Here is a 27,694-nt window from a genome sequence, read left to right on the forward strand (position 1 = left end):
ACCCGTATAAATTTGCATTATTTCGTATATGCAACTTATAACTGAATTACTGAAACCTAAAATATGGTACTCTTACCATATAACCTTTGTAAGATTTTTTCAATTCTCTCTCTCTCTCTCTCTCTCTCTCTCTCTCTCTCTCTCTCTCTCTCTCTCTCTCTCTTACATATATATATATATATATATATATATATATATATATATATATATATATATATATATATATATATATATATATATATATATATACATATACATATATATATGTATATGTAAATGTAAATGTAAATGTAAATGTATATATATATATATATATATATATATATATATATATATATATATATATATATATATATATACATATATATATATATATATATATATATATATATATATATATATATATATATATATACATATATATATACACATACATATATATATATATATATATATATATATATATATATATATATATATATATATATATATATATATATATATATATATATATATATATATATATATATATATATATATATATTTACATTTACATATACATATATATATATATATATATATATATATATATATATATATATATATATATATATATATATATATATATATATATATAATGGGCACGGTTTAAATTTTCTCTAAACATTTCCTCTTTTAACTAATATTACCAATTTCCAACTATTCCTAAACATACCGTAGTTTTTCACACATCCCTCAAAAATATATTTTTCAGAGATTACCAGGTAATTCTAAAGGAGAGATTTCATTCATGCTTATGAACGAATGTTTAAAACACTTATCAAGGAACAACCCCCTCCCCCCAAATATATCTATAAAAGATAGGTTCAATAAAAGTATAAAATTATCACAATTAGGGATGATTCTATTATAAGGAACCCATTCTGCTTATTCTGTTTCTTAAGAATGTTTTGATTTACTTACTTTGAAATTATAAGCTTAGTACTTTCTTATCAGTAAAACTGAACTAGAAATCATACTTACAAATAGATACCATGATTACTGTATGTAGACGAACATAGAAGATAATTTTTCGACATTTCTTTTTAATATATAAAAAACATCTTTTGTTATTAATTTACTGGACAGGGAGAGCCTGTGTAAAATTTTATTTATAATCTTATGTAACATGTATAACAACTACCTACTTAATCCAAATACTAACAAACCTCTAGTAATCAGACTTAATCTAATCCTCTTCCCCTCAATATAAGCTATAGAGACTAGTCTTGTGATGTACTGTACTTTTTTTTATCAAAATCTGCCATCGACTCTATCTTAGAAAATTATAGAAACCTAATTCAATTACTTTATTTATTCTATTTATCCTTCATTTCTTATCAAGCCAATACACAAGTACAAAGTTTACTGACTTCAGATTAAAATTCTTGCACCTAACTGCAAGAAAATAACTTCGCTAAAAGAAACTTTGTGTGATGATTGAGAATTAGTTATACCTACTAATCAGAAAAGGAAGCAGTCTAAATTTCTAAGTTAAAAGTTACCCTACAACCATATTTTTTAACAATTTGCACGGTACTCTTGATAAGATATCATATACATGAACACACCATAAAGTAGAACTCCATTCTATGCTAAAGTTTAAAACTTATTTTCTTTCTTCAAGAATAAATCCATGTATGACGGAGACATGGAATACCGGAAACTTCCATGATAATCTATACATTAAAGATTAAGTAAATTTGTACATTTAAAACCTTAACTAGAAGCAAAATCATTTCTCTTTAAACCTGTTATATATACTTCTTTCACATTCGGTGTTGGATAAAATGATAACGTTTAGGTAAGAAATCACTTAAAAGTAATTTGGTAAACTGATTGGCTTTTGTTATTTTCCGTTGAACTTGTAAGTTTGGATCTATTGACAGTTATAGTTCAGTGCTGGAAGGAAAATTGTAATATCAATCAAATATATCCTGTTATGGTAATTAACCAGCTGGACTCGCCTTAACTTGACAGAGGTGTAAACACCTGAAAACAACTTAAATAGTGACAATTTTAACGTTAACTACTTAGCAACCTGAGTTGTAAACTTCTGAGAAACTTGGATAATGAAAATTCAAAATTTTACTTACTCTAACCTAACTGAAGTATAAACTGGAAAAAATAAATCATGAAAAAAAAAAATCAGCTTTTACCTACTCTGTAACCTAACAAAAGTATAAACTCCTGGAAAAAAAATAAATGATGAAAATTTTAACTTTTATCTACTCTGTAACCTGAGGTGTAAACTTCTGAAAACAAAATTAAATGAGGAAAATTTCAACTTTACTCTGTAACCTAACTGAGGTGTAAACTGAAAAAACAAACTTAAATAATGAAAATTTTAACTTATCTTTAAACTGATGAGAGTTGAATCTCACATCCTCCATCCCTGTTATCAGCTTCGATTTAGATATGAATAATCTAATTTTTTGGCATCGACGTTCCTTTAGCTTCCATCTCCTTTCCATATTATTAAGACAATCAGGTTGCCCACTAGATAGTTCTTTGCTTATTGGCTTTGGGTTTTGGATTTCAAATGTGCAGACAAATAAACACATCTGAAAAAAAATATCTTTACTCAAAGCTATATCCTGATTCTTGATAATTAATTTGATACATAAATCACTTTTTCGGATTATCCATTAGAATAACTGGCATATTCAACTTGATATTCAATTATCAATGCAAGACATTTTTTAACCTTGAACTTCACCATGATGTGATACTTTTAACAAAAATATCTGCATGAAGAACAGTTCTAATAATCAGAATTCTTAAAGAAACATTTACAAAAATATCTGCAGGAAGAACAGTTCTAATAATCAGAATTCTTAAAAAAACATTTACAAAAATATCTGCATGAAGAACAGTTCTAATAATCAGAATTCTTAAAAAAACATTAAGACGATAAAGTTTAACTTGGATAATTATCCGAAACTACAGTAGCATCCATGTATAATGTGAGATTGGTACTTTTATATACACCCTATACTTTAAACAATGGTTTAATGAATACCATTCTTGATAAGGTTACCAATATCATCAATACATTGAGAGATTGTGGAGATTTCAGTCTTTGGATAGATAGCGCATAAAATCGTAATGCTTCAGCATTAAGTGAGTTACTGGAATCATATCAACTGGTTAATAACATTGATTGTGTAACAACTTTGACTGGGCATATGTTAGCCCTAGTTTTAAGTGATGGAATGAATATTATTGCCTCGCAAATTTGGAAACCAGTGCATCCCTCCTTTTGATAAACCTTGGTTGGCTGATTGATGTGCTAAGAAGGTAATGACCTTAGCGCCTGAGAAAACTATATCTGTGAACTTCTCCGTGTCTTCCCAATCCTGAGAAGTAGTGAGATGTTTTGACCAGGAAGTTGCCAGGAAGCTTGCCTTGGATGTGGCTTTGATGATAGTAGACTCAGATGTCAAGAACATGAATTCCCTGGTCTTGTGTCTCTAATTGAAGCTCCTGGAGTCAGGGTCTTGACATCATCAATTTGGTGTGGAGAAGGGCTGGCCTCCTCAGGAACATAGAAAATCCTTGGAAGGGAGAATGTGCGAGGCAAGATCTTGCTCAAGCAATTCAACAGTAGCAAGTTCCTCGGACCAGAGATCTAGAAATCTACGCTATATAGAGCAACTTGAGGAAGCTCTACCCAAGAAAGCTCTTAGACGGGCCTCAACCCCATAAGGAGCACTGAAGCGACAATCACTGAAGGACATCCCTATATTGATTGGTGCTCTAGTTCCCTCCTAAAGGTCATTGTACGATCATATGCAAGACAAGACCTTGATGAATATAGATTCCGCCTTAAGATTTTCTGTCCCAGAGTATGGTGTTAAAAGGTCAATAGTGTCTCTGAATCCCTCCCTTCTATGGAGAGGGGCATTCTCTCCATGTTTTGGTGGAAGCTCCTGTTGTTTTACCCGTTTCCTCTTGGGGCTCAAGACAAAACCAAATTGGCGCAACAAAACAGCATGAACAACAGTAATCAGATTTGACTCCTATATAGTCCGCATAGTGCTTTTTGCTCTGATATGCATCTTGGGCAAAAAGATCAAGTCCTGTACCACTGAAAGACTAAAGGAAGAGCGGAAAGGTGTGTCCTTGAATGGTCTGTCAACTGAAGACAAGAAATCTCTATGACGGTCCATTGAGGCCTCTATGTGAATGGGGGATAATCTCCTACTTGATCCTTCATGCATACAGCAAACGAGAAGACCTTTCCTTCTCTCACTGGGATAAGATACTGAGACGAAGGGCATCTTCTAGTTGGAATATCTGGATTTCTTGAACTACTCACTGAGGACCTCACGCGATAGGAAGAGGATGGAGAATGTCAACTAGAAGCTCTGACCTTCCAATCACTCGAGGAGTACCTGGATGTCCAGAATATGGGGGTTGGGTTCCTGTCTGTCATGAGAGTTCTGTCCTGTAAAGTGTGAAAGCATAAAATCCTTACTGATGAATGTTCTTATATTGATCAATCACCTGAAAACCATTCGCTCAAAGACCTGGCTGGGTACCTAGCACTAGGAGAACAAGCACGTGATGTGTGAGCTCGTAAAGACATTGAATGGGAAGACCTAAAGCTTGGCAAGCATGATTGTTACAAAGTTACAGAGGATGAGTAAGCACTTGAAGACGTATCTACGGGTGATGTTGTGCAAGTGCTTTATGAGTGATCCTTGTGTATGGAGCCTTTGTGCGTGGTGTCCTAGCACATGGAAGTCTGACATGCAAAATACTAGCGCATGAGGGGCCTACCTAAGGGGAGCCTATGTAAGGGGAGTGTAAAGGTGAATCTCAAGTGCCTGGGGACCTTATCAAGAAGAACTTGCATGGGGAGACTTATTACATGGAGACACTGACCATGGAAGTTTTGAGAGTGGAGAGTCTGCAATTTGGCAATTTATAGGTGTGGAAACTATACACTTGGAGATTTTGCGCATGGACATTTTGTTACTGTATATTCTGCTCAAAGCCACTTTCTCCATGGACAAATTGCACATGGAGACTTTGTGTATGGAGACTGCACGTAGAGACGTTGTGAGAATAAATTGTTGTGTGGAAACTTTGCAAGTGGTAACTTTTTGATTGGAGTCTTTCTGAGTGGGAACTTTTGCACGGATACTTTGCTCGTGTAGGGTCTGCTCGTGGAGACTTTATGCCTGGGGACTCCATATGTGGAGACTTTATGCGTAGGGACTTTATGTGAGGGGACTTTAAGTGTGGAGACTTCATGCCTGAGAACTTTATGTGTGGATATCTTATGCCTGGAAACTTTATGTGTGGAGACTTTATGCCTGGGTACTTTATGTGTGGAGACTTTGCGTGTGAAGTTCTTGTGCAAGCAGATCTTACCTGTGAAGTCCTGGTATCTCTAGATGTAACTGTGTTTGAAGGCGATCATGCACAAGAAGGCAATCGTGCATGCAATGGGGATCATGTACTTGTATGTTTAGGAGATTGTGTTCATAGAGAAGATGATGCGAATGGAGAATATCATGCACATAGAGAAGATCAAGTGTAGGTGAAGACCATGCGAGCGAAGATCGTGAGAGTGAAGATGATCATGCATGTGAAGAATTATCCCCAGGGGATTGTGAATGTGAAGGCAATCATGCGCAAGGAGAACCTTCCCAGAAGGATCATGCTCTTATAAGTATTCCTACTAGAAAAGGGGATCGTACTCAAAGAGATGATTGTGTGTATGCAGGTCTTGGTGCACTTGGAGACTTTATAAATATATATCTTGCTGACCTTTAAGTCTTTCATCATGTCATAAGTTTCGTTCAGGTTTTTCTCTTCCTCTATGTTTAGGTGGCCTGGGCATCTCACTGTCATAAAAAGGAAGATGATGCTGCATACCTGCAACAGGAGGAGAAGTACCTTCTTGTACTCAACATTCCAGAAGATTGGTAAAACTTACTGTGCCACCTATGCCACACTTTCATGAAGGGGTGGAAGAAGTTTGGTAAGACTTGGTAAAGAGGACCTTCATCACCTTCGGAGATCTAAAAGCACCTACAGGTTCACGAGCAGAGGATAAGGTCAAAGGTACAGGGCTGGAAGAAGGAGGAGTACGTCATTTCCTTTTCTTGCCAGTTGTTGTTGTTGAGGATTTTTCACCTAGCAGCAATGACACAACAAAAGGGGAGGATCAACATTGTTTTCCTTTAGCAGTCTGAAACTAGTCCATGGGTGCCACATCTGGCCGGTGAGTCCTCTGCAGGTGGGGTAGCAGAAAAGTAAGGCATAGCACAATTTGGGCTACACCCAGTGACTCCTCTACAGGTAGGGTGGCAGACAAGGAAGGCTTAGCAGCAGAAGTCTTGGGGGGTCCTAGCATCAGCTAAGACCTTCAGTAGTTTCTCTGCAGACAAATCATAATTGATACATAAGGCAGGCCATGAGGTCTTTAGGTCAAGGTCCCTGGATACATCATTGACAACTCCTACAACAGTGGGCTCACTTCATGGAGATGGGCACGGAAAATCATCTTTTCTGGGACTAGATGTTAAATTGCCTCACTTGAAGCTTGCCCTAAGAGCAGTGTGGAGTCACTTTCCTTCCTCGGTTTCCCTCCGGAGAATTCAGCTTTAGAGGAAGCCAACAAAGGCGGAGCAGTTCGAACAATGGAGAACGAGAGAGAGAGAGAGAGAGAGAAGACTTTTTCTGTTTAGGGGAAGACCCCAAAGCTAATGAATCCCACCTAACCACCTTCTTTCTCCTCCTTTCGTATTAAGACTATTGCAAAAGCGACCCCAACCTGTACTTGTCACAGGGAGATGACTGTAAACAATCCTGCCCTCTGTAAAATGGGTACAAAGAATAGGGATCTACACCCTGCTGGCTCATAAACCTGTCTCAACTACAGTCAGGTTTACCAGGGCAGCCCTGCATGCCTTCATGTGGTTTCTCCATCATAAGCACAACCAGTCAACCTGAAAAGAGAAAAAAGGTAGGAAAAAAAAGAGCCTAGCTTTGTGTAGTGCAGAGTGTATGTCAGTACTACTTTGTGGCTGAGATCATGGTAACTACTCAGTGTATTGGTGAGGAGGGGAGAAGGTTTACCCGCCAGTAACTACCGACACCTCAATATAAATTTTAACAGTCAGTATCCAGCTATGCTGAAATCATATTCCTATTAAAGGACGAGAGTTTGTATTTGGTGTAGGAACAAACAATTATGAATGATATACAGTAAAAGTGAAATAAAATTTATTTAAAAATGCAATTCTTGATGAGAAAAATTCTGAATGAAAATCCAAAGGATGTCAATAAGGACATACAAAGTACCTAAAAGTGCATATGTTTTCTAATTGGTTAAGGATGGCCTAAAAAGGCCATAATATTAGTGCATTTAAAATGAAAAAATCTTTCCAGTGGTAATAAAACCAATAATTGAGCTAGTGAACAAAACAAATAGAATACTAACCCTAGAATAGGAAATAACACTAAAACTACAGGGAAAAATAGAAAATTTAATATCAACAAGATATCAGCTTCAAAATAGCACAAGCATCAGATTTGCCAGCTCACTGATAGTAGAAGAAATGTCACAGATTTTGAAAATTTCTATTATTCCTAATTATACAAACCTAGGCCCTTTAAGAAGAGAATGATTCAATGCCAACTAGATTTCGACAGTTGCAACTTATAATAAGGTGTCGGTAGTACAAGGTAAATACTGGCCGGGTGTGGGGAAGCCCACCTCGCCTCTCCTGTCGGTACACTGAACAGTCACATTCATTGCATCTGAGACTTCCAGGGAGGTGAATGGGGGAACAACCCTACATGAATATAAAGCTTCTTCCTGTAATAACAGACTCATCCTTAGGTGGAAGTAAGTCCCTTTTACCAAATTGGCTGGCTAAAATCCAGGGATAGCTATGATCAGACCTGATAAGTTGCAGAGAATAGCATCCTAGGCACTTTGCGAACCAGGGTCGCTGTTAGGTTCAGAGTCTAGACAACCAAGAATGTTACAAAAGAAAAATCTCTCCCTCTTAGACTAGCGAGTCTGTCAAGTAAGACATAAAAATTGCGTTTTTGCCTATAAATATCCATCCTCCCCCTCATAAGGAAGATGGTGGAATGAACACAAACATTAATAGAAAAACCAGTAGCTATAGGTAAGGCTTACGTGTATCTACGTTCATTCTGCTCCTTATGATTCCAATAGCTATACCTCAAGGTAGGGGAAGAAGAGGGGGAAAAGGGCAACACACTCTGACTCTCATCCTAGACTTACGTTTTAATCGCTATCTTAGACATGATACTTTTGGTCCTGTAAAGGAACTAGGGTCACTATGCCATTTGCTAAGTAGCAGTCATACGTAATGATGACTGCTAAGAAGTTTCTTTGTCTGCACTGAATTGGGTTGCCGAAAGTAATCGACTTTTCTCCCATCCAACTCCATCTTCTAACAGCGAGACAGACAAAAGTCATGTAAAGAATATCTTTGACTAAATATTCTATGCCATGTTAAGAATACCTTGTTTGAGTATTCTACCACCATCGTGCTCCGATGAAAACACTATGGTTTGTCAAGATGGAAGTTGTTAGAAGAGATTAAGAGTAAGCAACATTATGCTCTAATGCAGAAGAGGACATATGTCATGAAAGGTAAGGTGTCAACCAACCCCGCCCCCTTTCTTTTGATGCATCCCCCAAGAGCATCTGATGTGAGGAAGGAATGAAAAGGTCTGTTCCCCTAAGAAGGATGGTGATCTTTAGTTCCCAACTTGGGTCTCTCTGTTACTCAGATTCTATCTAACTCGTAAGTCCGTAGAATCCCTGCTAATACCAAAAGGAACAGTTCCCACTAGAGGGGACTAAAGCTATGATAAACAGTGGTTAAAGTCACTGAATGTCTAATCAGTGGAGGGAGAAAAGAAGCAGGACATGTCACTTTCCTCAGAGGGTTATTGCCGCCCAAGTATCAGACCATGGGCTCTTCTTATTATCCCCTTATTCTGTGGCATCCTCCCCCAGTAAGATGGGTGCGAGAAATGGCCATTCTAGTAAGAGCAATCCCAACTTAAAAAGTTGGAGGCGATGTTGACTTTGCCCCCAGGAGCACATTTCGGCATGATAAACTGTAACTCGTATTGTGACTCGAGGAAAGGAGAAGATCAAGGATCATTTGACTCTCAAGCAAAACATCAACTTTCCTCTGAGTGCACAAGGGCACGGGGAGGTTGCAAAACAAGTAAACATTCAAGTTGATCGCTGTTGAGACATGCGAAAATTTTCAGGCAACTGTGTCAGTACAAATAATGCGAACACTGCCCTCCAATTACCTCTGCTACAATGAGAGTTGGTCATGTCTGTCCGCTTTGGATCAGTAAACACTGGCATAACCAGTAATCTTTAGCGGGTAATGGCATTACAGCAAATCTCCCTTGTAGATCGCTCTCAAGCAATTGACCGATCACAACAATCAGTTACAAGCAACTACCGAATTACAAGATTAAGACGCATCTTCAATCACATTTGTCAGACAGGTGGTTGTGTGCATAAGTTTTGCTATGGACCATTCTAGAAGGTAAATTTCCTCCAGTTTAGGGCAGTAGTCCACTGTGATTGGTACTCTGGGGCAGAACGAAGATCCTGGTGTGGCACGAATGGTTCGTTGTGGCCGAAACTCCATTGGAGAACATCAATATATGGTAGCAAACGAGGCCTCCTTCTCCCTGATGACAGGCATCCCCTAGAAAAGGCAAATTCATTTCATATCTTTCGGTTCCCAATTGGCAACACTGGCATGAGCTCTGAATATTCCCTCTCAAGGGAACAGATTTGCTTATGCCAAATTTCAAAGTTTAAGTACTTTAGATACTTACACGTATGATCCAGAGATGTCAGGGAGAACCTGAGTGGGATGAAAAGGGGTGCCCACTTGAGGGTAGACTACTAAATCTCGTTACATAATAGTAGGAGGGTTATGAATAACCCAGCTTCTACCCCAAAGGATACAACCATCAAATGAAAAAATAATGTATTACAACAAAGTTCCAATTGTTCTGTGTGTTTGTATGTAGCTCTTGGTACTACTCACTGGCATGCATCTGCCCACAAGAGTAGTGCATGCACCTGACAAAATAGCAGCCTTCATCAGGAGTAGTAGCTCGCTTACCCGTATACGTAAGTATCAAAATGCAACTTCCCTGATTAAGGATAGGCGTTTGTGCATAAGTCTGAACTCATAAACAAGTTTCCATGCGTGAGCACCTCCATAGTAGTTCATGATGTCACTTGCAAGAATAATGTATGAGCAACGAAGCGCAACATCATTGCTCAGAAGAAAAAGATCGTTGACTAGCTGTGGCATTGTGAACATGAAGATGTTCGTGAGCATATGTGTACCTACGACGAGCACATGTAGCTAGTGAAGCCATCAGACCTCAATTGGTAATAAGACACTTTCCCGGCCAATGGATGGGGTAGCAAGTACATATTTGCTATCGTTCATAAACGTAACCATGAGCTGATTCCTCCCATCGGGAATAGAATATACGCTTAAAAAAATAACCTAAATGGGTTATGTCTCATTAGACCGTTGTGCCTTGAAGGCATGACAGCGAGAGGCGGAGATTGCAAAGGATCAGAGACTCATAACATGTTGGTGCTCCTATGAGCTCTTCAACCCATAAGGAGGAGTGGTACGAGATAACGAGATAATAACCCCGAAAGATTATATTTGCCAAGACGCGTGGTCTTCCAAACAACAGTAGGACGTGGCAAGCAGTCAGAAAGCATGCTTATCTGTGGCGTTAACCCACCAAGATTATATCTAATGAGACTCGTTGTGCATCGAGGATACAATGGCCGTATGCAGAGGCAGCAAGCGGTAGGCAGGCATCCACATTTTGTGCACTACCCCTGAGGGTTTCATTTAACGAGACTCGTATAATCCTAGGTTTCTACCTTCCTGGCAAGGTCTGGCAGTCATATGGGCGAGCGCACATATGCAACCAAAGTACAGTAGCTCATGTCATTCCTTTATTAAGGGGTATTAACAAGCACCTGTAGTTGCGCAGACCTCGCCAAAGAGGGGAGTTTGCTCATGCAAATTTCCTTAGTGTCGGGTAGGCTATCTCTTATGGAAATGAATAGTCTCACTTAAAAGGGTTATTTGCCTTAGCAGATGAAGAATATAAACGCTAGTCAAGCTGTCAGAGGAAGTTAGTATGTATAGTCTTGCAAAAGGATTTGGTGAAGCAAGGGCTAGCCATGTGAATGTTGGCAATTGCTGGTGAGGCTAACATTGGTGATTGCTGGCGATGCGAGCACTGGTGAACATTGGCGAGGTGAATGCTGGTGAGTGCTTTAAACGTTGGCAAGGCAAGTGTTAGCTAGGCGAAGGTTAGCAAGGCAAACGTTAGCAAGGCGAATGTTGGCAAGGTGAACGTTGGCGAGGAGAACGTTAACGAGGCGAATGTTGGCGAGGAGAACGTTGGCGAAGAGAACGTTGGCAAGCTGAGCGCCAATGGAGTGGACTATGTAGAGAGCTGTAGAATGTTAGCAAGGTGAATGCTAGCTAGGAGAACGCTGGCGAGGAGAGCAATAGCAAGGCAAATGTCAGCGAGGTGAATATTGATGAGGCAAATGTATGCGGGGAGAGCGCTGGTAAACGTTGTCAAGGCAAGTGCTGGCAAATGATAGTGAGGTGAGTGCTGGTAAACGTTGGCATGGCAAGCACTGGCAAACATTGGCGAGGCAAATCCTGGTGAGTGCTGTAGAACGTTGGTGAGGCAAACAGCGATGAGTACTATAGAATGTTGGCAAGGCGAGTGCTAGTGAGGTGAACACTGACAAGTTTAAAGGTTTAAAGGCCGTTCATGAATGGCAGAGGCAATGGACAGTGTCATTGCCCTAGCAAGCAGAACAATACCCTAGAGACTGACCATATGATCAGGACCCAACCCCTCTCTCCACACAAGGTAGGACCAGGGAGGGCCTGGCAATGGCTGCTGGTGATTCAGCAGGTAAGATGCACATGCTCCCCCAAACCCAGCTCACAAGGATGGTAAAGAAGTAGCCACTAAAGGAACTAACGAGCTTGAGCGGGAGTCAAACCCCAGTCTGGCGATCACCAGGCAGGAACATTTTCAATAGTCTGTAGAATGTTGGTTGGACTTGTATTCGTAGATCACAAGTATGCATTACCGAAGTAGTGTGTACTTGAGGTAACAACAAGCTTGACTCTGCCTTATACCCTCCAACTAAAGACGATATTTGTTCACAAGGAAACAGCAGGTTCTTCCTCAGGAGAGGTTGAACCTTGGGGTGCAGGTCCCGAAGGGCCTGGCCTCACAAAACTCCATAAGCTTTGTTGTGCCTAACAGACACAATGTAGGCATTATTGATGTAGGCATTATTGATGTAGGCAATGACCCTGAAGGTTTATAGCTTACAAGACTCGTAGATGGGAGAAGCAGCGACAACAAGCGCATGGCAAACATCATTTGCGGCAATGATCCAGGTGGGAAAATTGCTCATGTGACTTGTTGCACCCTGAGGGCCCAATGGTAGAGACAGCGACCACAACCAATCAGCAGGCATCAGCACCTGTAACAATAACCCCCAAAGGAAAAATGCTAACGAGACTTGTGGTGGCCTCGGGGCATGATGGGCAGGGACCTCAAGCGTCAACAGTACCCCTCTGTAGAGGAGTGTTGTACTCTTAGACGTGAAGGGCGCTCATAAGCAGAAGGAGGTGCTCGGTGTAGCAAACTTGCATACCTTTAGCCTGCTTAGAATACTCAGACTGAAGGCGGGCATCATAAGCTACGAGATGTGAAACATGACCGAAGTCAGTTTCTGGGTTCTCCTCGAAAGGATAGCCTGACTGGTACTAGTCTGCAACTGAACGAGGAGTGAGGAGATACAAAAACTGCTACAGCTAAGGGTATGAGAGTGCTATTGGACATTACCTACAGATTTTTGGAGAAGACCATGGTTCCTCCCTGAGAATACAGGTCTGAACACCTGATACACCCTTAACTGTAACACCTTCTAAATGCAAAAAGAGCTACAGCTAAAGGCATGAGAACCTCTGAAGAGGCATAAAAACACTCTCACTGTTCCTCTAAGTGCATCTCCTTCGTAAACCATCTCTTAACAGGGAGCCCTGAAAGCCCCAAAGGAAAGAGAGAGTTGACGCAAGCGGCAACGAAAGTCAACCCCTGTGGAGAGCACCATTGCTTTGCTAAGGAAAGCAATGGTGTCTGCATGTACGGGTTGTCCGAGAGTCAGTTGATCATTGTTTTACCTGTTCGTTGCGGAACAAAAGAGCAGTAACAACGTCAAGTCAAATTCCAATTTATAAAGGGTTATTGGCAGAGAGACGGAACGGCTATTCCCTCCCGAACCAAAATAAAAAGAAGGTATTTCACCAGTGTTTTTAAAACTAGTTGTGCGTAGTTATACCTCGCTAAAAAGTTTTTTGCTGGTTTACAGCATTCACCAAAATAAAATGCACCGTAAAGAGCAAAAGGATTTGTATTCATGTTGGAACAATGGGACTTTAATTAGCATGACCACACTGACATTACCTATCCTAGGATTCCAGGTTTTTTTTTTTTTTTACTTACAAATGGGTTTCAACTGCCTGCAATAGCCTTTCTGATCCCAAAACTTTTTCACATACAAACCTATAATAATACATTCACCCAGGTCACAAATTTAAATTGTCCCTCACCCAAGTCTAGGAGGTCGAAGACTGAGGTCTTTCTGTAGTTATGGCATCTATTAATTGGGGTCCAATTTCAACTGTTGGGTGAAGGTATAATGTAGTTGCTTCCAGGATGAAGTTGTGAAGCACCTTGTGCCTCTTGTTCTGTTGAATTAAAATATTTATATAACTATAAGTCAAATATAAAAAAATATTTAGTATATAAATTGATGTTAAAAATCCTTTTACCTGGTGAATAAACATGTATAAGAGAAGTTATTAGTTAAAATATTACTATTTTACTCCACAATGGAGAACATATCTCTATATCTGATCATAGCCTATTGAAGTTCTACGTACAGGCACCTTTATCAAGTCCTACAAAAAGTTCTGAGTGACCAACAGAGGTACCGTACACATACCCATCACTAGCAAAATGTTCATCGGTGCTCCATTTTGAGCGACCTACTCCAGCTTGATAAAATACTTTGTCTTGGACACTAAGAATATGACAAATTTGTAGATAATTTATATTTTTCCTAACTATACAAACTTTAGCTATTTAAAATGGGTATTACTTTCAGCGTAGCTGAAATGACAAGCCATTAGAATTTTAACGAGAGTTTACTACCCCCTCGCTAGTTAGCGAGGGGGTACGGAGGGATAGCTTGCTACCCCTCCCCCCACCTCACACACCTATGATTAGCTCACTTTGCTTAGAAGTAGGACTTCCCAGGGGACAGGGCTGGCGGGCAAGTTTGATTAAATAGCTAAGGTTTGTATAGTTAGGAAAAATACAAATTATCTACGAATTTGTCATTTGTTCCGTAACTGAAATACAAACCAAGCTATTTAATATGGGTGACTAAACCCTTAGGTAGGGTGGTAAGTCCCAGCCTTTACTGGCTTATGGCTTTTTGCCCGGGGACTCAGTATCTGAGTGTGTTAGTACTCAAAGATAAGGAGTCCCTGCACCTCGCAAGTGCCTTGCTCTGCAAGGACCCCGGCCTACGTAAGCTTGTGTGTGAAGGAATGAAGTGTGACTCGTCCTAGAAAGTTGACCTGAAGTCCTTTAGATGGAATTCTAGGATAGGACGTTCCCAATACCTTCTCGTAAGGGTATGGGGACGTGACAGTATTATCTTAATACTAGGAACACAAGGAAATATGGTTTACCTGCAGTGGTTTGAGGTTAGCTGTGCAGAGAACCCAGGATGCTGCTTTCCCAAAAAGAGGGGAGAATGAAGAAAAGAATAAGGGCCAGGCTTACCTTTTCATTCACGCAGATTAAAATCGGGTAACAATGCCCTCAACCCTATGCTACTTATCCATTAAGGAGCCTGAAGTTTAATCCAGCTGTTGTGCAGCCACCACAGGGCCGATAGAAAACGTATCGAGCCTCCTGTGGGTCACGTCTTGCAGTTAGTGGGCTGTTAAGGTCGTTTGATGCTTCCAAACCCTTGCTTGTAAAACCTGCGTCACTGAGTAGTTCTTCTTGAAGGCCAGGGACGTAGCGATGCCCGAGATCGTGTGCTCTTAGGCGACGTGACGGAGGAGGGTCGAGATTCAGGGAATGATGGATAACCCTGCGAATCCACGCTGAGATAGTATTCTTAGTGACCCTCCTCTTCGTCCTTACGGTGCTCACAAACAATGCCTGCACCCGAGGACGAATTGCAGCTGTTCTCTTAAGATAGAGCCTCAGACTCCTCACTGGGCACAGTAAGAGATGGTCTGGGTCATCTGTTACAGAATGAAGACTCGAAATCCTGAAAGAGTCGAACCGAGGGTCCGGCACTCCTGGATTTTGAGTCTTAGCAACAAACTCAGGGACAAATCTGAACGTTACCTCCCCCCATCCCCTTGAATGGGCGATGCCATACGAGAGACCATGAAGTTCGCCAACTCGCTTGGCCGTGGCCAAAGCAAGTAGGAACACTGTCTTCCAATTCAGGTGGCGATCATAGGCCTGGCGTGATGGTTCGAAGGGAGGTCTCTTAAGAGACCTGAGTACTCGAACCACGTTCCATGGAGGAGGTCTCACTTCCGACTCAGGGCAGGTAAGTTCATAACTTCATATGAGTAAAGAAAGTTCCAGCGAAGAGGATATGTCCATTCCTTTGAGCCTGAAGGCAAGACTTAAGGCCGAGCGATAGCCTTTCACTGCCGAGACCGAAAGGCGCATTTCTTCCCGCAAATACACGAGAAACTCCGCTATTGCTGTAATAGTGGCATCGAGTGGAGAGATACCCCTTCCACGACACCAACCACAGAAAACTCTCCACTTAGCCAGGTAGACCTCTGCGGATGACTTTCGCAGGTGTCGAGACATCCTTCCAGCAACTTGTTGCGAAAAGCCTCTCTCTGCGAGGAGATGCTGGATAGTCTCCAGGCGTGAAGCCGCAGCGAAGCTGCAGCTTTGTGAAAGATGTTGGCGTGTGGTTGTTTGAGTAGCTCGTTGGCGAGGCGAACGTTGGCGAGGAGAACGTTGGCAAGCTTAGCGCCAATGGAGTGGACTATGTAGAGAGCTGTAGAATGTTAGCAAGGTGAATGCTAGCTAGGAGAACGCTGGCGAGGAGAGCAATAGCAAGGCAAATGTCAGCGAGGTGAATATTGATGAGGCAAATGTTGGCAGGGAGAGCGCTGGTAAACGTTGTCAAGGCAAGTGCTGGCAAATGATAGTGAGGTGAGTGCTGGCATACGTTGGCATGGCAAGCACTGGCAAACATTGGCGAGGCAAATCCTGGTGAGTGCTGTAGAACGTTGGTGAGGCAAACAGCGATGAGTACTATAGAATGTTGGCGAGGCGAGTGCTAGTGAGGTGAACACTGACAAGTTTAAAGGTTTAAAGGCCAATCATGGATGGCAGAGGCAAGGGACAGTGTCATTGCCCTAGCAAGCAGACCAATACCCTAGAGACTGACCATATGATCAGGACCAAACCCCTCTCTCCGCACAAGGTAGGACCAGGGAGGGCCAGGCAATGGCTGCTGGTGCTCAAAGATAAGGAGTACCTGCACCTCGCAAGTGCCTTGCTCTGCAAGGACCCCGGCCTACGTAAGCTTGTAGGTGAAGAAATGAAGTGTGACTCGTCCTAGAAAGTTGACCTGAAGTCCTTTAGATGGAATTCTAGGATAGGACGTTCCCAAAACCTTCTCGTAAGGGTATGGGGACGGGACAGTATTATCTTAATACTAGGAACACAAGGAAACATGATTTACCTGCAGTGGTTTGAGGTCAGCTGTGCAGAGAACCCAGGATGCTGCTTTCCAAAAAAGAGGGGAGAATGAAGAAAAGAATAAGGGGCCAGGCATACCTTTTCATTCATGCAGACTAAAATCGGGTAACAATGCCCTCAACCCTATTCTACTTGTCCATTAAGGAGCCTGAGGTTTAATCCAGCTGTTGTGCAGCCACCACAGGGCCGATAGAAAACGTATCGAGCCTCCTGTGGGTCACGTCTTGCAAGTAGTGGGCTGTGAAGGTCGTTTGACGCTTCCAAACCCTTTCTTGTAAAACCTGCGTCACTGAGTAGTTCTTCTTGAAGGCCAGGGACGTAGCGATGCCCCTGAGATCGTGTGCTCTAAGGCGACGTGACGGAGGAGGGTCGGGATTCAGAGAATGATGGATAACCCTGCGAATCCACGCTGAGATAGTATTCTTAGTGACCCTCCTCTTCGTCCTTACGGTGCTCACAAACAATGCCTGCACCCGAGGACGAATTGCAGCTGTTCTCTTAAGATAGAGCCTCAGACTCCTCACTGGGCACAATAGGAGATGGTCTGGGTCATCTGTTACAGAACGAAGACTCGAAATCCAGAAAGAGTCGAACCGAGGGTTCGGCACTCCTGGATTTTGAGTCTTAGCAACAAACTCAGGGACAAATCTGAACGTTACCTCCCCCCATCCCCTTGAATGGGCGATGTCATACGAGAATCCATGAGGTTCGCCGACTCGCAAAGCAAGTAGGAACACCGTCTTCCAAGTCAGGTGGCGATCATAGGCCTGGCGTGATGGTTTGAATGGAGGTCTCTTAAGAGACCTGAGTACTCGAACCACGTTCCATGGAGGAGGTCTCACTTCCGACTGAGGGCAAGTAAGTTCATAACTTTGTATGAGTAAAGAAAGTTCCAACGAAGAGGAAATGTCCATTCCTTTGAGCCTGAAGGAAAGACTTAAGGCTGAGCGATAGCCTTTCACTTTCGCAGGTGTCGAGACATCCTTTCAGCAACTTGTTGCGAAAAGCCTCTCTCTGTGAGGAGATGCTGGATAGTCTCCAGGCGTGAAACCGCAGCGAAGCTGCAGCTTTGTGAAAGATGTTGGCGTGTGGTTGTTTGAGTAGCTCGTTGGCGAGGCGAACGTTGGCGAGGCGAACGTTGGCGAGGAGAACGTTGGCGAGGAGAACGTTGGCAAGCTTAGCGCCAATGGAGTGGACTATGTAGAGAGCTGTAGAATGTTAGCAAGGTGAATGCTAGCTAGGAGAACACTGGCGAGGAGAGCATTAGTAAGGCAAATATCGGCGAGGTGAATATTGATGAGGCAAATGTTGGCAGGGAGAGCGCTGGTAAACGTTGTCAAGGCAAGTGCTGGCAAATGATGGTGAGGTGAGTGCTGGCAAACGTTGGCATGGCAAGCACTGGCAAACATTGGCGAGGCAAATCCTGGTGAGTGCTGTAGAACGTTGGTGAGGCAAACAGAGATGAGTACTATAGAATGTTGGCGAGGCGAGTGCTTGTGAGGTGAACACTGACAAGATGTTATTTTCATTAGTAAAATAAATTTTTGAATATACTTACCCGATGATCATGTAGCTGTCAACTCCGTTGCCCGACAGAAATCTACGGTCGGGATACGCCAGCGATCGCTATACAGGTGGGGGTGTACACAACAGCGCCATCTGTGAGCAGGTACTCAAGTACTTCTTGTCAACAAGAACTCAATTTTCTCCTCGGTCCACTGGTTCTCTATGGGGAGGAAGGGTGGGTCCTTTAATTCATGATCATCGGGTAAGTATATTCAAAAATTTATTTTACTAATGAAAATAACATTTTTCAATATTAATCTTACCCGATGATCATGTAGCTGATTCACACCCAGGGTGGTGGGTGGAGACCAGCAAACATGTTAACAAAAGAAGCTAAGTATCCCGTATTTCATTTTAGTAGTTATTCAAAATAACAAACATAAAATAAATAAGTACCTGGTAAGGAAGTCGACTTGAACCATTACTCTGCCTTTTTAAGTACGTCTTCCTTACTGAGCCTAGCGGTCCTCTTAGGATGCTGAACGACTCCTAGGTGCTGAAGTATTAAGGGCTGCAATCCATACTAAAGGACCTCATCACAACCTCTAATCTAGGCGCTTCTCAAGAAAGAATTTGACCACCCGCCAAATCAACCAGGATGCGGAAGGCTTCTTAGCCTTCCGTACAACCCAAAAAACAACAATAAAAAGCATTTCAAGAGAAAGATTAAAAAAGGTTATGGGATTATGGGAATGTAGTGGTTGAGCCCTCACCTACTACTGCACTCGCTGCTACGAATGGTCCCAGGGTGTAGCAGTTCTCGTAAAGAGACTGGACATCTTTGAGATAAAATGATGCGAACACTGACTTGCTTCTCCAATAGGTTGCATCCATAACACTCTGCAGAGAACGGTTCTGTTTGAAGGCCACTGAAGTAGCGACAGCTCTCACTTCATGTGTCCTTACCTTCAGCAAAGCAAGGTCTTCTTCCTTCAGATGAGAATGGGCCTCTCTAATCAGAAGCCTGATGTAGTAAGAAACTGCGTTCTTAGACATCGGTGAAGCAGGTTTCTTGATAGAACACCATAAGGCTTCAGATTGTCCCCGTAATGGCTTTGTCCGTCCTAAATAGTACTTAAGAGCTCTTACTGGGCAAAGTACTCTCTCAAGTTCGTTCCCCACCAAGTTGGACAGGCTTGGGATCTCGAACGACTTGGGCCAAGGGCGAGAAGGAAGTTCGTTTTTAGCCAAAAAACCGAGCTGCAAGGAACACGTAGCCGTTTCAGATGTAAAACCTATGTTCCTGCTGAAGGCGTGGATCTCACTGACTCTTTTAGCTGTTGCTAAGCAAACGAGGAAAAGAGTCTTTAATGTGAGATCCTTAAAAGAGGCTGATTGAAGCGGTTCGAATCTTGATGACATCAGGAACTTTAAAACCACGTCTAGGTTCCAGCCTGGTGTGGACAACCGACGTTCCTTAGAGGTCTCAAAAGACCTAAGGAGGTCCTGTAGATCTTTGTTGGTGGAAAGATCCAAGCCTCTGTGGCGGAAAACCTCTGCCAACATGCTTCTGTAACCCTTGATCGTAGGGGCTGATAGGGATCTGACATTCCTTAGATGTAATAGAAAGTCAGCTATCTGTGTTACAGAGGTACTGGTTGAGGAAACTGCATTCGCCCTGCACCAGCTTCGGAAGACTTCCCATTTTGACTGATAGACTCTGAGAGTGGATGTCCTCCTTGCTCTGGCAATCGCTCTGGCTGCCTCCTTCGAAAAGCCTCTAGCTCTAGAGAGTCTTTCGATAGTCTGAAGGCAGTCAGACGAAGAGCGTGGAGGCTTGGGTGTACCTTCTTTACGTGAGGCTGACGCAGAAGGTCCACTCTTAGAGGAAGAGTCCTGGGAACGTCCACTAGCCATTGCAGTACCTCGGTGAACCATTCTCTCGCGGGCCAGAGGGGAGCAACCAACGTCAACCGTGTCCCTTCGTGAGAGGCAAACTTCTGAAGTACCCTGTTGACAATCTTGAACGGAGGGAACGCATACAGGTCTAGATGGGACCAATCCAACAGAAAGGCATCCACGTGAACTGCTGCTGGGTCTGGAATCGGAGAACAATACAACGGGAGCCTCTTGGTCATCGAGGTAGCGAATAGATCTATGGTGGGCTGACCCCACAGGGCCCATAGTCTGCTGCAAACATTCTTGTGAAGGGTCCACTCTGTGGGGATGACCTGACCCTTCCGGCTGAGGCGATCTGCCATGACATTCATGTCGCCCTGAATGAACCTCGTTACCAGCGAAATCTTTCGATCTTTTGACCAAATGAGGAGGTCCCTTGCGATCTCGAACAACTTCATCGAATGAGTCCCTCCTTGCTTGGAGATGTAAGCCAAGGCTGTGGTGTTGTCGGAGTTCACCTCCACCACCTTGCTTAGCTGGAGGGACTTGAAGTTTATCAAGGCCAGATGAACTGCCAAAAGCTCCTTGCAATTGATGTGAAGTGTCTTTTGCTCCTGATTCCACGTGCCCGAGCATTCCTGTCCGTCCAGAGTCGCACCCCAGCCCGTGTCCGATGCGTCCGAGAAGAGACGGTGGTCGGGGGTCTGAACAGCCAATGGTAGACCTTCCTTGAGAAGAATGCTGTTCTTCCACCACGTCAGTGTTGACCTCATCTCTTCGGTAACAGGAACTGAGACCGCTTCTAACGTCATGTCCTTTCTCCAGTGAGCAGCTAGATGATACTGAAGGGGGCGGAGGTGGAGTCTCCCTAACTCGATGAACTGGGCCAGCGATGAAAGAGTCCCTGTTAGACTCATCCACTGCCTGACTGAACATCCGATCCTTCTCAGCATGCTCTGGATGCATTCTAGGGCTTGATTGATCCTTGGGGCCGACGGAAAAGCCCGAAAAGCTCGACTCTGAATCTCCATACCTAGATAGACAATGGTCTGGGATGGGACGAGTTGGGACTTCTCTATATTGACCAGGAGGCCCAATTCCTTGGTCAGATCCAAAGTCCATCTGAGATTCTCCAGACAGCGACGACTTGACGGAGCTCTTAAAAGCCAGTCGTCCAAATAGAGGGAGGCTCTGATGTCTGCCAAGTGAAGGAATTTGGCAATATTCCTCATCAGTTTGGTAAACACAAGAGGTGCCGTGCTTAGGCCAAAGCACAGGGCTTGGAACTGGTACACAACCTTTCCAAAGACGAACCTTAGGAAAGGTTGGGAGTCTGGATGGATGGGGACGTGAAAGTAAGCGTCTTTCAGGTCTAACGAGACCATCCAGTCCTCCTTCCTGACCGCTGCTAAGACCGACTTTGTCGTGTCCATCGTGAACGTCTGCTTGGTGACAAAAGCATTGAGAGCATTGACGTCCAGCACCGGTCTCCAACCTCCTGTCTTCTTCGCTACCAGGAAGAGGCGGTTGTAGAAGCCCGGGGATTGATGGTCACGAACTATGACTACCGCTCCCTTTTGTAGCAAGAGCGACACCTCTTGTTGCAACGCTAGCCTCTTGTCCTTCTCCTTGTAGTTGGGAGAGAGGTTGATGGGAGATGTAGCTAGAGGGGGACTGCGGCAGAATGGGATCCTGTAGCCCTCCCTTAGCCACTTCACAGACTGAGCGTCTGCACCTCTGCTCTCCCAGGCTTGCCAGAAGTTCTTGAGCCTGGCTCCCACTGCTGTCTGGAGAGGAAGGCAGTCAGATCCTGCCTTTTGCGGACTTGGAACCCTTCTTGGACTTGCCACGGTGACTGTCGGCACGGGTACCTCCTCTGCTGGAGGTTCTGCCACGAAAGGGCGGGATGAACCTAGTTGCTGGTGTGTCCACTGCTGCAGGACGGAAAGGCCTAGGCACGGAAGGTAAAGCTTTAGCCTTACGTGCGGAAGAGGCCATCAGATCATGGGTATCCTTCTGGATAAGCGAGGCAGCCATACCCTGAATCAGCTCCTCCGGAAACAGACACTTGGAGAGAGGAGCAAACAACAACTCCGACTTCTGGCAAGGAGTGATCCCAGACGACAAGAAGGAGCAAAGATGTTCTCTCTTCTTAAGCACTCCCGACACGTACGAAGCCGCAAGCTCACCAGACCCATCCCGAATGGCTTTGTCCATGCTAGACATGATAAGCATGGCAGTGTCCTTATCCGAAGGGGAAGTCTTTCTGCTTAAAGCTCCCAAACACCAATCGAGGAAGTTGAAGATCTCAAAAGCGCGAAAGACTCCCTTCAACAGATGATCCAAGTCAGAAAAGGACCAGCAAACCTTAGATCGTCTCATAGCCAGCCTGCGGGGAGAGTCAACCAGACTTGAGAAGTCGCCCTGGGCAGAGGCAGGAACTCCCAAGCCGGGTTCCTCTCCCGTGGCATACCAGACGCTAGATTTGGAAGCAAGCTTGGTAGGCGGAAAGATGAAAGAAGTCTTTCCCAGTTGCTTCTTGGACTGCAACCACTCTCCTATAACCCTCAAAGCTCTCTTAGAGGAGCGTGCGAGAACAAGCTTGGTGAAGGCAGGAGCAGGTAGACTGCATGCCCAGAGCAAACTCGGAGGGAGGAAAGCGAGGGGTTGCAGACACAAACTGTTCCGGATACAAGTCCCTGAACAAGGCAAGGACTTTACGAAAGTCTAAGGAGGGAGGCGAAGACTTGGGCCCTTCAAAGTCGGAGTGCGGTTCATCCAAATGTGCAGCTTCGTCATCCGATATTCCATCATCCGAAAGCTGAGGAGGAAGTGGCAAAGGCGGAGCAGACAGCTGAACGGCTGAATCCGGCAGCACGGGTGCATGCGTAGCTGCTGCGGATCCAACATCATGCCGCTGCTGGTCAGTCTGCGAGCTGGCAACAACAAAGGCAGAGTGCTGGTGCGTGGGAGGGACTGCCGTGGGTTGCGGAGCATGCCGTGTTGGATGCGGAGCATGCCGCATGGGTTGCGGAGTATGCCGCATTGCGTCAAAACACGGCAGCTCTACAGCACCTTCCCACTGCTGATGCGGTGGCTCACGCATGTCAACGGATGGTGCGGCAAGAACATGCGTCTGGCAGGGTGGACTGCGCATCGGTGGAGGAGCTCTCACAGGTGGAGTGTGGGAGCAGGCAGCCGCAGTATCTGCTGAGCGCACAACCGTGGCAGGTTGAAGGTTAACAGGTGCAGTGTCAACCTTCTCAGCATGATACTCTTGCATGAACGCGGCAAGCTGAGACTGCATAGTCTGCAGCATAGACCACTTAGGGTCTACCGTGGTTGGTGCAGCAACAGACGGAGTAGTAGCCTGCTGTGGAACCACTCTACCTCTCTTGGGAGGTGTGCAGTCTTCGGAAGACTGCGGCGAGTCCGAACTGACCCAGTGGCTACATCTGGGCCGTTGGACTCGCTCGGAAGGGACCTTACGCTTGAGAGGTCGTGAGACCTTGGTCCATCGTTTCTTCCTTGAAACTTCTTCCACAGACGAGGAATGACAGGGCTCATTCGTCTGTTTGTGGATGGGACGATCTCTGACATATACGTCCGCAACCACTGAGGGTACATCCGTACGCTGATCAAGGCCTGCCGAACCCTTTGGTCCTTCGACATTGCTTCTCCCCTGGGCTTGGGAGCTTGCAAGAGGTCCCGGACTGGGAGGACGACTGGCATGAACAGATGTACCCTCATGCGCAACACTGACACTGACACTTTGCACTTCACTTGCACTACCAACACTTCCCACTGCACTTTTCGCTTTCAGCTCTTTGACGTCTGCCAAAAGCTGATTACGGTCATTAGCCAATGACTCCACTCTGTCACCCAGAGCCTGAATGGCACGCATCATATCCGCCATGGATGGTTGAGCACTAGTAGCAGGGTCGGGAGTCACCACTACAGGGGAAGGAAAAGGTTGAGGGGCATGGGGAGAGGAAAAATCAACAGAGCGAGAAGAACTCCTCCTGATCCTATCCTTCTCTAGCCTACGTGCATTTTTAAGGAATTCGTTAAAATCGAATTCCGAAAGCCCAATGCATTCCTCACATCGATCTTCCAATTGACAAGTTTTACCCCTACAATTGGAACAAACGGTGTGAGGATCTATGGAGGCCTTCGGAAGACGCCTAGTACAAGCCCTAACACTACACTGCCTGTACTTAGGGACTTGAGACTGGTCAGACATCTTGAATTGAAGAAATAGTCAAGGGGGAATTCCAAAATCTAGCAAAGTTCGTTAACAATTAATCCAAATTAAATCCAAAAGCTTGCTAAGCTAATGAAAAAGCTTCCTGAATAGCGAAGGCTGAAATCAAGAGCGAATACATCACCAAATTGTGAGAAAACAACTCCAGAATCAACAGCGTATCCAAGTAGGTCTAGCCGGTGGCAAGACAGAGGAAAAATTGAGTTCTTGTTGACAAGAAGTACTTGAGTACCTGCTCACAGATGGCGCTGTTGTGTACACCCCCACCTGTATAGCGATCGCTGGCGTATCCCGACCGTAGATTTCTGTCGGGCAACGGAGTTGACAGCTACATGATCATCGGGTAAGATTAATATTGAAAATTTAAAGGTTTAAAGGCCAATCATGAATGGCAGAGGCAAGGGACAGTGTCATTGCCCTAGCAAGCAGAACAATACCCTAGAGACTGACCATATGATCAGGACCAAACCCCTCTCTCCGCACAAGGTAGGACCAGGGAGGGCCTGGCAATGGCTGCTGGTGATTCAGCAGGTAATATGCACATGCTCCCCCAAACCCAGCTCACAAGGATGGTAAAGTAGTAGCCACTAAAGGAACTAACGAGTTTGAGCGGGAGTCAAACCCCAGTCTGGCGATCACCAGGCAGGAACATTTTCAATAGTCTGTAGAATGTTGGTTGGACTTGTATTCGTAGATCACAAGTATGCATTACCGAAGTAGTGTGTACTTGATGTAACAACAAGCTTGACTCTGCCTTATACCCTCCAACTAAAGGCGATACTGTATTTGTTCACAAGGAAACAGCAGGTTCTTCCTCATGAGAGGTTGAACCTTGGGATGCAGGTCCCGAAGGGCCTGGCCTCACAAAACTCCATAAGCTTTGTTGTGCCTAACGGACACAATGTAGGCATTATTGATGTAGGCATTATTGATGTAGGCAATGACCCTGAAGGTTTATAGCTTACAAGACTCGTAGATGGGAGAAGCAGCGACAACAAGCGCATGGCATACATCATTTGCGGCAATGATCCAGGTGGGAAAATTTTTCATGTGACTTGTTGCACCCTGAGGGCCCAATGGTAGAGACAGCGACCACAAGCAATCAGCAGGCATCAGCACCTGTAACAATAACCCACAAAGGAAAAATGCTAACGAGACTTGTGATGGGCAGGGACCTCAAGCGTCAACAGTACCCCTCTGTAGAGGAGTGTTGTACTCTTAGACGTGAAGGGCGCTCATAAGCAGAAGGAGGTGCTCGGTGTAGCAAACTTGCATACCTTTAGCCTGCTTAGAATACTCAGACTGAAGGCGGGCATCATAAGCTACGAGATGTGAAACATGACCGAAGTCAGTTTCTGGGTTCTCCTCGAAAGGATAGCCTGACTGGTACTAGTCTGCAACTGAACGAGGAGTGAGGAGATGTAAAAAATGCTACAGCTAAGGGTATGAGAGTGCTATTGGACATTACCTCAAGATTTTTACAGAAGACCATGGTTCACCCCTGAGAATACAGGTCTGAACACCTGATACACCCTTAAATGTAACACCTTCTAAATGCAAAAAGAGCTACAGCTAAAGGCATGAGAACCTCTGAAGAGGCATAAAAACACTCTCACTGTTCCTCTAAGTGCATCTCCTTCATAAACCATCTCTTAACAGGGAGCCCTGAAAGCCCCAAAGGAAAGAGAGAGTTGACGCAAGTGGCAACGAAAGTCAACCCTGTGGAGGGCACCATGGCTTTGCTAAGGAAAGCAATGGTGTCTGCATGTACGGGTTGTCTGAGAGTCAGTTGATCATTGTTTTACCTGTTCGTTGCGGAACAAAAGAGCAGTAACAACGTCAAGTCAAATTCCAGTTCATAAAGGGTTATTGGCAGAGAGACGGAACGGCTATTCGCTCCCGAACCAAAATAAAAAGTGAAGGTATTTCACTAGTGTTTGTAAAACTAGTTGTGCATAGTTATACCTCACTAGAGCAAAAGGATTTGTATTTATGTTGGAACAATGGGACTTTAATTAGTATGACCACACTGACATTACCTATCCTAGGATTCCAGGTTTTTTCTTTTTACTTACAAATGGATTTCAACTGCCTGGAATAGCTTTTCTGATCCCAAAACTTTTTCACATACAAACCTATATTAATACATTCACCCAGGTCACAAATTTAAATTGTTCCTCACCCAAGTCTAGGAGGTCAAAGACTGAGGTCTTTCTGTAGTTATGGCATCTATTAATTGGGGTCCAATTTTAACTGTTGGGCGAAGGTATAATGTAGTTGCTTCCAGGATGAAGTTGTGAAGCACCTTGTGCCTCTTGTTCTGTTGAATTAAAATATTTATATAACTATAAGTCAAATATAAAAAAAATATTTAGTATATAAATTGATGTTAAAAATCCTTTTACCTGGTGAATAAACATATATAAGAGAAGTTAATAGGTAAAATATTACTATTTTTCTCCACAATTGAGAACATATCTCTATCTGATCATAGCCTATTGAAGTTCTACGAATATGCACCTGTATCAAGACCTACAAAAAGTTCTGAGTGACCAACAGAGTTACCGTACACATACCCATCACTACAAAATCTTCATCGGCGGTCCATTTTAAGCGACCTACTCCAGCTTGATAAAATACTTTGTCTTGGACACTAAGAATATGACAAATTCATACATAATTTGTATTTTTCCTAACTATACAAACCTTAGCTATTTAATATGGCTGTTACTTTTGGCGTAGCTGAAATGACGAGCCGTTAGAATTTTAACGAGGGTTTACTACCCCCTCGCTAGTTAGCGAGGGGGTAGGGAGAGGTAGCTTGCTAGCCCTCCCCCCCTCACACACCTGTGATTAGCTCACTTTGCTTAGAGGTAGGACTTCCCGGGGGACAGGGCTGGTGGGCAATTTTGATTAAATAGCTAAGGTTTGTATAGTTAGGAAAAATACAAATTATCTACGAATTTTTCATTTGTTCCGTAACTGAAATACAAACCACGCTATTTAATATGGGTGAGTAAACCTTTAGGTAGGGTGGTAAGTCCC

At 43.8% G+C, this 27,694-nt stretch overlaps 1 long non-coding RNA gene across 1 annotated transcript; it reads right to left on the reverse strand.

Moving 5' to 3' along the window:
- Nucleotides 1-2,289: 2,289 nt before the first annotated feature.
- LOC137654921 (uncharacterized) lies at nucleotides 2,290-26,961 on the reverse strand. The gene is made up of 3 exons (XR_011046752.1): nucleotides 26,832-26,961; nucleotides 13,770-13,907; nucleotides 2,290-2,603 (listed from the first exon to the last, which is right to left on the reverse strand). It is a non-coding gene; the product is annotated as an uncharacterized lncRNA (long non-coding RNA).
- Between the last annotated feature and the right edge of the window lie 733 nt (nucleotides 26,962-27,694).

This window comes from Palaemon carinicauda, chromosome 16, assembly GCF_036898095.1.
Source record: "Palaemon carinicauda isolate YSFRI2023 chromosome 16, ASM3689809v2, whole genome shotgun sequence".
Classification (NCBI taxonomy): domain Eukaryota; kingdom Metazoa; phylum Arthropoda; class Malacostraca; order Decapoda; family Palaemonidae; genus Palaemon; species Palaemon carinicauda.